Genomic DNA, 10151 nt, shown 5'->3' with positions numbered 1-10151 from the left:
ATAGATGTGTTGTATTTAAACGAAGCAATGTTTATTGCAACTTTGGAATCAGTCCAGAGAAAAGCAACCGGATACGTTCCAGGGTTGAAGACAGATGACAGGCTAAAGGAACTGAGTCTCTTTAGTCTAAAGGGAGTGTCCCACAATGACAGGCTGCAGGAACTGAGTCTTTTTAGTCTGAAGGGAGTTTCCCACACTGACAGCCTGGAGGGACTGAGTCTCTTAAGTCTAAAGGGAGAGTCCCACACTGACAGGCTGCAGGAACTGAGTCTCTTTAGTCTGAAGGGAGTGTCCCACACTGACAGGCTGCAGGAACTGAGTCTTTTTAGTCTGAAGGGAGTGTCCCACATTGACAGACTGCATGAACTGAGTCTCTTCAGTCTGAAGGTAGTGTCCCACACTGACAGGCTGCAGGAACTGAGTCTAGTCTGAAGGGAGTATCCCACACTGACAGACTGCAGGAACTGAGTCTCTTTAGTCTGAAGGGAGTGTCCCACTCTGACAGACTGAAGAAACTGAGTCTATTTAGTCTGAAGGGAGTGTCCCACACTGACAGGATACAGGAACTGAGACTCTTTAATCCGAAGGGAGTGTCCCACACTGACAGGCTGCAGGAACTGAGTCTCTTCAGTCTGAAGGGAGTGTCCCACATTGACAGGCTGCAGGAACTGTCTCTTTAGTCTGAAGGGAGTGTCCCTCCCTGACAGACTGAAGGAACTGAGTCTCTTCAGTCTGAAGGGAGTGTCCCACATTGACAGACTGAAGGAACTGAGTCTCATTAGTCTGAAGGTAGTGTCCCACACTGACAGGCTGCAGGAACTGAGTCTCTTTATTCTGAAGGGAATGTCCCACACTGACAGCCTGGAGGAACACAGTCTCTTCAGTCTGAAGGGAGTGTCCCACATTGACAGGCTGCAGGAACTGTCTCTTTAGTCTGAAGGGAGTGTCCCACATTGACAGACTGAAGGAACTGAGTCTCATTAGTCTGAAGGTAGTGTCCCACACTGACAGGCTGCAGGAACTGAGTCTCTTTATTCTGAAGGGAATGTCCCACACTGACAGCCTGGAGGAACACAGTCTCTTCAGTCTGAAGGGAGAGTCCCACACTGACAGGCTGCAGGAACTGAGTCTCTTTGGTCTGAAGGGAGAGTCCCACACTGACAGGCTGCATGAACTGAGTCTTTTCAGTCTGAAGGGAGTGTCCCACCCTGACAGACTGAAGGTACTGAGTTTCTTTAGTCTGAAGGTAGTGTCCCACACTGACAGCCTGGAGGAACTGAGTCTCTTTGGTCTGAAGGGAATGTCCCACACTGACAGCCTGAAGGAACACAGTCTCCAGTCTGAAGGGAGAGTCCCACACTGACAGGCTGCAGGAACTGAGTCTCTTTAGTCTGAAGGAGACTAAAGACAGGCTGCAATGTCCCACACTGACAGCCTGGAGGAACTGAGTCTCTTTAGTCTGAAGGGAATGTCCCACCCAGACAGCCTGGAGGAACTCAGTCTCTTAAGTCTGAAGGGAGAGTCCCACACTGACAGGCTGCAGGAACTGAGTCTCTTAACCCCCTAGGCTCAACCTAGAGTGATACCAGCTCAAGCACTCTTCAGGATCTTTGATCAGCTTCTAGAACTTTGTCTTTCCAAAATCAAATCGTCTCGCGGGGGAGCCAGAGCCTCTCCTGCATTCAACGGGCACAGGGCGGGGTACACCCTGGAGAGGACACCAGTCCATCACAGGACACACACTGGACAGGACACCAGTCCATTACAGAAGACACACACAGGACACACACAGGACACCAGACTTCCAGTACTGACATCTGCGCCCCCCTTCTGAGGTAAGCATCTTGTAGAAAGAAAGGGAACTGAAATTAAGGCACATGAAGATATAAGTAAATGAGATGTGACTGTTAGATGTGTTCAGGCACATCTGGGTGTCTCCAAGCTTTTTTATGCACTGTAACACAACACATCCAAGCGACCCATAAGATGCCCAGACGTTCTGACAAGTCATTAACCCATGAAAACCCGGAAAAAAATGAGGCAGCGAGTTCTTATTTTCAAACTTTAGTTCAACATCAAATCAAGTCAAGTCAAGTCAAGTCAAGTTCAAGTTTATTGTCATTACACTCATATAAATGGTATATGGTATAACAAAATGCTATTTAGCTAGCTCTCGGACATAAGAAAACAACAACAACAACAACAATACAGTTGTGTAGCAAAAGAAAGGCAGAGACAACAGGCAGTGTGCAAAAAACAACAGACCATGTGCAAAAAAACAACAACAGGCAATGTGCAAAAAACCAACAACAGGCAATGTGCAAAACAGGTAAGGTAACAGGTTGTGTGCAAAAATATCCATCAACAGAATAAAATAAAGGGATAGAAATTATGGGGAGTGAGCTTTTGACATGTATGGTAGAGGTAGATTTTCAATGTGTGTTTGGGTTTTTGGTAAGAAAGAAAGAAAGGAAGAAGGCACTGTGAGGTTCAGATCATAGGTGAGAGTGAGATTGAGAGAGGCTGGGAATTTAACAGTTTGATAGTGCAGGGGTAAAAATTGTCTCTGAGTCTGGTAGTCCGGGACCGAATGCTCCGGTACCATTTTCCAGATGGTAGCAGATCATAAAGTCTGTCGCTGGGATGTGTGGGGTCTTTGATTATGCTTAGAGCTTTCCTCAAGCACCGTCTGTCATAAATGTCCTGGATAGATGGGTAACCCCAGTGATGGACTGGGCAGTTTTCACCACCTGCTGTAGGGCTTTGCGGTAAGCAGCACTGCAGTTGCCATACCACACTGTGATGCAGACTGTCAGTGTGCTTTCTGTAGTGCATCTGTAAAAGTTAGTGAGGATCTGAGGACATATCTTAGCCTTCTTCAACCGTCTTAGGAAGTACAGGCGCTGTTGCGCTTTCTTGATCAGACAGGTGGTGTTGAGAGACCATGTGAGGTCCTCGGTGTATGGACACCAAGGAATTTAAAGTAACTGACATTTCCACTTCAGTCCCGTTGATGTGGATAGGGGCATAGTTTCTCTGGGATGATAGTGTTAAAAGCTGAGCTGAAGTCGATGAATAGTAGTCTTGTGTATGTGTTCTTCTTGTCCAGATGGGATAGGGCCGTGTGTGTGGCAATGGAGATTGCGTCATCTGTGGATCTGTTGGACCGGTAGGCAAACTGGTACGGGTCCACTGTGTTTGGGATGGTGTCCTTAATGTGCTTCATGACCAGCCTCTCGAAGCACTTCATGATGACAGGTGTTAGTGCCACTGGTCGGTAGTCATTAAGACATGTTACTGTGGTTTTCTTTGGTATTGGGATGATGGTGGTTGTCTTGAAGCAGGTGGGGACTACGGCTTGGGCCAGAGACATGTTGAAAATGTCTGTGAATACACCAGCCAGTTGATTGGCGCAGGCTCTGAGGACGCGACTGGGTATGCCGTTGGGTTCTGCAGCCCAGAGAGAGAGAAAAACAAACAAAGGGAGGAAAGATATCCAAAAAATATGTGAACGAAAAAAACACACACACACACACACACACACGAAGCAATACGCAGCTAGAGGTTATTATAAATCAGTTTTATATACATCTATTGTTTTTTTTAACATTGATATTTTTCATCTTCATAATACAGTTTAAGTGATATTGCAGTTCCATTTTATAAGCGTTAAAGGAGGGGGTATCAATGAGCCGTTTTGTTTTGTGATTGCGATATCTAGCCAGTTTTACCAACAGATCAAATGTAAACAGTCAACTTCCACATTACATCTTGCACAGTATGACATAATATCAAACGCCTTAAATCTAACATTGGAACTTAAATGCTTAGAGATATAGTTCTGCAAGTCCATCTAAAATAACTTTGTTAATATATGCAGGTGATAAATAAACGTGTCTGAGTATCTTTTCCAGCTTTACTGAATTACATCAACTTGCCCACCGAGGATAAGCGTACCTCCGTTGCCCGAGTAACGTGACGCCTGTGAATGACGTGTAAAGAGCGCATTCTATACCTAGTGGAGACGGACAACGTTTCCAGCGCTGGGTTTCAGGGGCTTTCCCAACCTCTCCTCGACCTTTAAACGCCTTACATAGTAAATTTACATTATCCTGTAATATGAATTTCCCTAACAGAAAAAAAAATGCAACAGAAAAAACTCTCATAAGGTTAAATTCCCCCCCACGATTACACCCTCCGATTAATCTGCTGCCTGGCCGGTGTACGCGTCGCCAGTTCGCTCCGGCTCCGCAGGAGACGGGCTGTCAAACCCAAGACGGGAATCCAGGTCCGGGCAGCCCCAGGGGTGAGTGAACTGCCGTCCTCTCCGGGCTTAGTCCGGACGGAAGCTCAGTAGTACCTTCTGCCCTGTTCACTAACTGCTGTAGGGTTCGTGAGGTCGGCGGTGACTAAACACTCCGCCTACAGGGAGAGGGACGGGACGGAGACGGTTATTCTCTTCTGGCAGTTTATTTTAACTGTCACATTTCCACCGTCTCTCTCTCTCTTTCATTTTTGTCCTGCTCTCTCCCGGTGCACCACTGCAGGTTGTTCAAGCCGGCTGACCAGCGCGGTGACTTCACCGCCCTTCCCTGTGAATAGCAGGGACCGCAGCCTGCAGGTAGGACGGGAGATCTTCCTTTAGTTCAACTGGCTGAGCCCCTGTTGAGTGACGCCAGTGACCCGGGTTCGAGTCCCCGAAGGTGGGGGGCTTACCTGAGGCGGCAGCAGTGAGGGCGAATCCCCACGTGAACCTGAGAGCAATACAAAATTAATATGGAATTGTATAACTAAGCAGCTAAAGTATCACAAGTGGACGTTTTGGAAACATTTTCACATTCGTTTCTTTTTTAAAAAAAACTTATGTCCTCCTTGTAGTGGTAATGAGCACTGTAATGTAGCAAGCTGCACCCAGGCGGTTCAAAGCGCGATCAGAGCCGAATGCATAAAAATAGTCCACTATTATAGCTTATTGTAAACATGATGTGTCTCTTTCAAGTTTACACCTGAATTGAGAAAATCTATATTTTGTCTTACTCCAAATGTCATCGGCCAACAATTAATAATAATAATAAAAAACTACTATATAGTAAACCACCAGGGATTGAACCCAGTCTTTCAGCGTCAACAGGGAACCAGCTGCCTGGGCTGAAGGAGACCTCAGTCAAAGTACCTGATTTGGTCTGGGAGGTTGTTTCTGGAAAAATTTGATTCCGGCGACTGTACTGAATTCCGGCGAATTATACGTGATGGTTTTGTGTTTAAGGATTTCTTCACGGAAATCTTTAAGATAAATAAGGGGGGAAGGGTTATTATTTACAATTGCTAGTAATCGGAGAACAGCTTGTTAACATGATGTGAAAATTATTTTTTTTAAATAAAATAAATAAGATACAATGAGGTGCCCTGCCTAACGTAATCATTGCATGACTTTAAAAGCTGTAAAAAATGGTTTAGATAGTTAAAAACCACTTTTTATGCGCTACAAATGGGTGATTTTTCTTCCTCGTGATCAGTTTAGAATGTCTGTGTACACTGTTAGATTTTTACTTTTTAATTAAATGTTTAAAATACTAGAAATTTCATAAACGAAACACTTTCATACAGAAAAAAAATCACATTCTCCTCTCTTCCTGTTGTGTCGGACAGATCGGCTGGTCTGTTTTTCCCCAATCAGAGGCTGTGAGAATAGAGAATAGAGAATAGAGTCTCGCCCACTGCGCTCCGTCAGAGGCACCTAGAGCGAGAGGAGGAGCAGCACAACACGAGCTTTCTGTAGCGCGGAGTGTAAACGGCACCAATCGCTTCTGCGTTTATCACCTAGTTCTTAAAATTAAACAACGTATAGTAAATTATCTTTGTCTTCTAAGTCCCTTAATTTACTTTAAGCATAGCTTTCTCATCATTTAGATTTCTTTTTCATACCATCGTTAAACAAAGGAGGAGCGTATTGTAGTTCCTAATGGCATCACACGTGGAAAGATTATAGATTTGAATCATTTTTAATTTTATTAATTTTAGCGAACTACCATCTATACAAATGCCACAAAACTATTCTCGATTTCTGAATGTTATGTCACACTTAGTTAATGATTTTAAATACATCTAAATAAGAAAGTCAGGTGTGAATATAAACTATTAGTAATCAATAATGTTAAAATTAGCACTAATAAATTGTCGCACTCTTCCTGCATCTTGTAAAAATATTAATTTCCAAACCATTGTTCAAAGGTATGTTAAATCAGACTATGAGACAATATGTAAAATGTGAAATTAATGTGAAATTAACAAAAAATTAGGGTATGATATAATTTAAAATATTTTCTAACAATCAACAATTAATAATAGTCTTACCTGTTTAGAAAAATTAAATGTATTATCTAAGGGATAGGATGGCACAGTGGTTTGTATGCTTTCTGTATGTTTTTTCATAAATACAACAGGAGCACCAGATGTCTCCGTGGCTCCATGGAAATCATTGAACTAGAAAGATATCCATCCATTTCTAATGGTGACGCAGTGGTTAGCATTGCTGAGGCCCTAGGTTCAATTCCTGAGGTATTGTATGTCTGGAGTTTGCATGTTCTCTCTGGGTTCTCCAGGTAATCTAATTTCCTCTTGCAGTCCAAAACATACTGTTAGGTTAATTGGCTTATGGGAATACTGACACTTGTGTGAGTGTGTGTGTTTGTGTATGTTTGTATGCCCTGTGATGGACTGACACTATGTCCAGGGCGTATTCTGCCTTGCATCTGCTTCTTGCTGGGATAGACTCCAGCTACTCTGTAAAGAGATTAGAAGATGCATGGAACTAAAGGCACTGTGTGACTACTGCATATACAGTGTTAGAAACCCACTTTGAGATGCATGTGAGCTGAGGATAAATTATTTTATAGTGCTGGTTTAAGGAAACAGCCTTTCCACCTCTCTGGGACATCAGTATCCATAACTAGTCTGTATTTAAACAAATATCTTCAGATGCTGGCTCCGTGGATCAGCATCTGCTATGTTTGCCCATTCCTTCAATTTATGTGCATCCAACACACAGTTCAATGGTAGCAACTACACAAAATCTAAAATATAATCCTCATTTCAGTATCTACTTAAACATTCAACAGTGGATATTCAGTGAGTCTGTTCACTTCTTCCTTTGCAGCCCACAACATCTCATATCTATTTGTCAAAAGCCTCTTAGAAGTGTTTGTGTCGTCTGTGTATTCCTCAACTTTCCCAAAATGATCTTTTTCCTACCTACATCTCTAGACTTAACATGCTCCATTAAAACTTACTTTTAGCCTGTGCCTTTTCTTCTACTACATGTTCTGATGGTGCCAGACAATTTTTGTCTAATCGTACTATCATTTCTTGTGGTCTGCAGATAACACTTTTTTAAGTCAGTCAGTTATTCTAGCTTTTTAGAAAAACTTTGAAAAACTGAAAACCCCATTGTAATTTTCATCCCTATCCCAGCTTCTCTTCTTTCCTCATTTCACCTTTACACTTACTACAGGATGTTTCAGGTCCACATTCCAGCTTCTATGTGTTTTTCTCACTGTTCAAGTTTCTCTTACTTTCTTATCTTTCTTCTACCACTAGTAGATCTTTTGTCCATACATCCTCCCTTGCTTCTTTTTCAATCTTTCTAGCCTCCTCTTTCAGTGTCTGTGATCTGACATCTCCTATTCTGACCATACCTTGAAGATCTGTATACAGTACCTGATATTCATTTCTAATTACCGGTATGCCATTATTTTGCATACGTTGTTTTGTTGTTGTTGTTGTTGTTATTGTAAAAACACGCTGTTACTAACACTGATTTAGTTTCTTTTAAAGGGTACTGGTGAAATAAGAAAAGCTTTTTTCTAGAATTAATGACTGCACACCCTGTTCACCGGGGTAATTAAATCCACACTGAGCAATCTCCAATATTTTCAGAATTCGACAGCCAGAATCCTGATGGGTTGCATTACCTTCAAGTCGTGGCACTGGTTTCCTATCAGTTTTCGAGTCAACTTCAAAATCCTCATCCACATTCAGTCCCTATCTGGTTTATTATCTGTCTGCTCCCCACCTTGCAACCTCTGTCTGTCTGACTCTGGTCTTCTAGCTGTCCTCAAGAGCATCTACTTTCTGTGGGTGACAGGACCTTCTCTAGCTGCACCCCAGAGCTCTGGATTCGTATCCCAAGTGATATCAGAGGCACCTACTCTGAGTGCATTTAAATCTAACTTCAAAACCTTTCTTTTCAGGTTATTTAGTGTCTGTATCTATTTCATTTTCTAAATATGGTAGCACTTCGAACTGCTTGTCTTTCTTATATGTATTTACTTTGTAATCTGTGGTCCTTATAACTGTTTTTACACCTACTCTATTGCTTTGAGATGCTTGGATATGTGCTATATAAAATAAAGTGTTTTATTATTTTTATAGAGAAACATGATCAGATTTTCCCTGGATCAGAAAAAAAAATCTAAAGTATACTAGTTTGTCACTCTTCTCATCCCCTCTTTGCTAAATGGCTTTGCATACTAAAATGAACAATGTAACTGTACCTACAGTATGTTCTGTGCTTTCCCTATCCTGTTAGATATATAATTACCCGGATTCTTCTCCTTCTTGAAATGGTTCATTTATAAATACCTGTTTTCACTAACATCTTGCACCAACTCTGCAACCTGACAGCTGCTGAGTCCTAAGTTCATCCTGCTACTGACACTGAATTAAAAATCTTTATATTTCTATATATACAGTATATTATATTTTGAAAAACGCATGCAGAGGCAGGTACATGATAAAGCTAGTTTGCCAACACAAATTAAAATGAGCGAGATTCTGTCACAATATTGTTTGCGGACCCTTGTAAATTGACCTTTTATCAAGGCCCTAAAGCCAGTGTTTGAGATACTGTACAGAAGGTGTTTCTAAGCTCCTCTCAGACATTTTGGTCAGTGCAATTACCTGAGAAAAACAGACCACATGCACAGGTAATGAACTATTTAAAAAATATTAACAGAAGTAGTTAATTATGGTAGGAAAAAATGTCAACGTATGGTGGACTGCTTTTTAAATCATGTGTGTGATGCTGTATTTATTTGGTTTATTTATTGGTGAACAGAAAAACAGCCAGCAAAACTCAGAGCAACATCCTGCACAGCTTCTCTCCTGGAAGTGTCCTGTGAGCCACTGAGCTCTCCTCCTTCTCCTTTCCTAAACACACAGGGAATACAGCACCTCAACACCATCAGACAGACCATTAACATGACCAGTGGGAGGTCCTGTGCAGTAAATACAGTTGTCAGCTGATAGATAACTGTAAGGGACATTGTAAAAGTGATTCACTGGTGGCTAAGGGGAATGCCCTAGCTGAAGAAAGCAGCCTTAAGGCCTGGAGAACAGGACAGAGAAGGTGAGGCCTACGTCAGGATGGTGCATGCTGGCAAATGGCTGCAAGAATTACAGGAGGCTCCTCGGGCCTGTGAGACCATGAGGCTGCTGGGCAGCCCAGACTTAACCAAAGGAACTTTGAGTTGAATTACTGATTGTCTGTGGCAGTAAGTACAGCTCTTGACAGAGACCGGGTGCTGGAGGCCTGGGGACATAACCAGAAGGAGGACATGATCTGCTCTGTGGCGAGTGGGTTTGGGTCAAGAGGTTTCCTTCAAGCACCATGCAGCCCCGTTGGGAAGGACCGCTCCAAGTGCTGCTGACAACTGGATCGGCCGTCAGGCTGGAGGGGAAAGACTGCTGGATCCACGTCACTCACTGTCAGCGAGCTTCTCCAGAGAAGCAGATTTGACCAGCTACATCTTTTGTATTCTGCCATTTTGCTGTTTGATGTAAGAGAAGCGGGTCCAACAGGGGACCCAGAAAAACATAGGGATCAGGGAGAAAAGCTATTTCTGTCAGTAAGGAATAATCAGAGCTCGTGCTGGGTATGTATTGCCATACCACGTTACACGTTACAAGGAGGGCTGCTGTTGGGGGTCATTCCTTTTAATATGAACGACCATCTAGGTAGACTAGATTGGACACATAGAACTACTCTGAACATATATGCCAATTTAAAGGGAGGTAACTTAACGCGGCCTTATGGAGAAACAGCTAAAGTGCAGGGATGGAATCCCACAAATTTTGAGGGCTGGTACGCACCT

Source organism: Lepisosteus platostomus, chromosome 5 (genome assembly GCF_059453375.1).
Source record: "Lepisosteus platostomus isolate fLepPlt1 chromosome 5, fLepPlt1.hap1, whole genome shotgun sequence".
NCBI lineage: Eukaryota > Metazoa > Chordata > Actinopteri > Semionotiformes > Lepisosteidae > Lepisosteus > Lepisosteus platostomus.
This window is presented reverse-complemented; position numbering follows the sequence as displayed.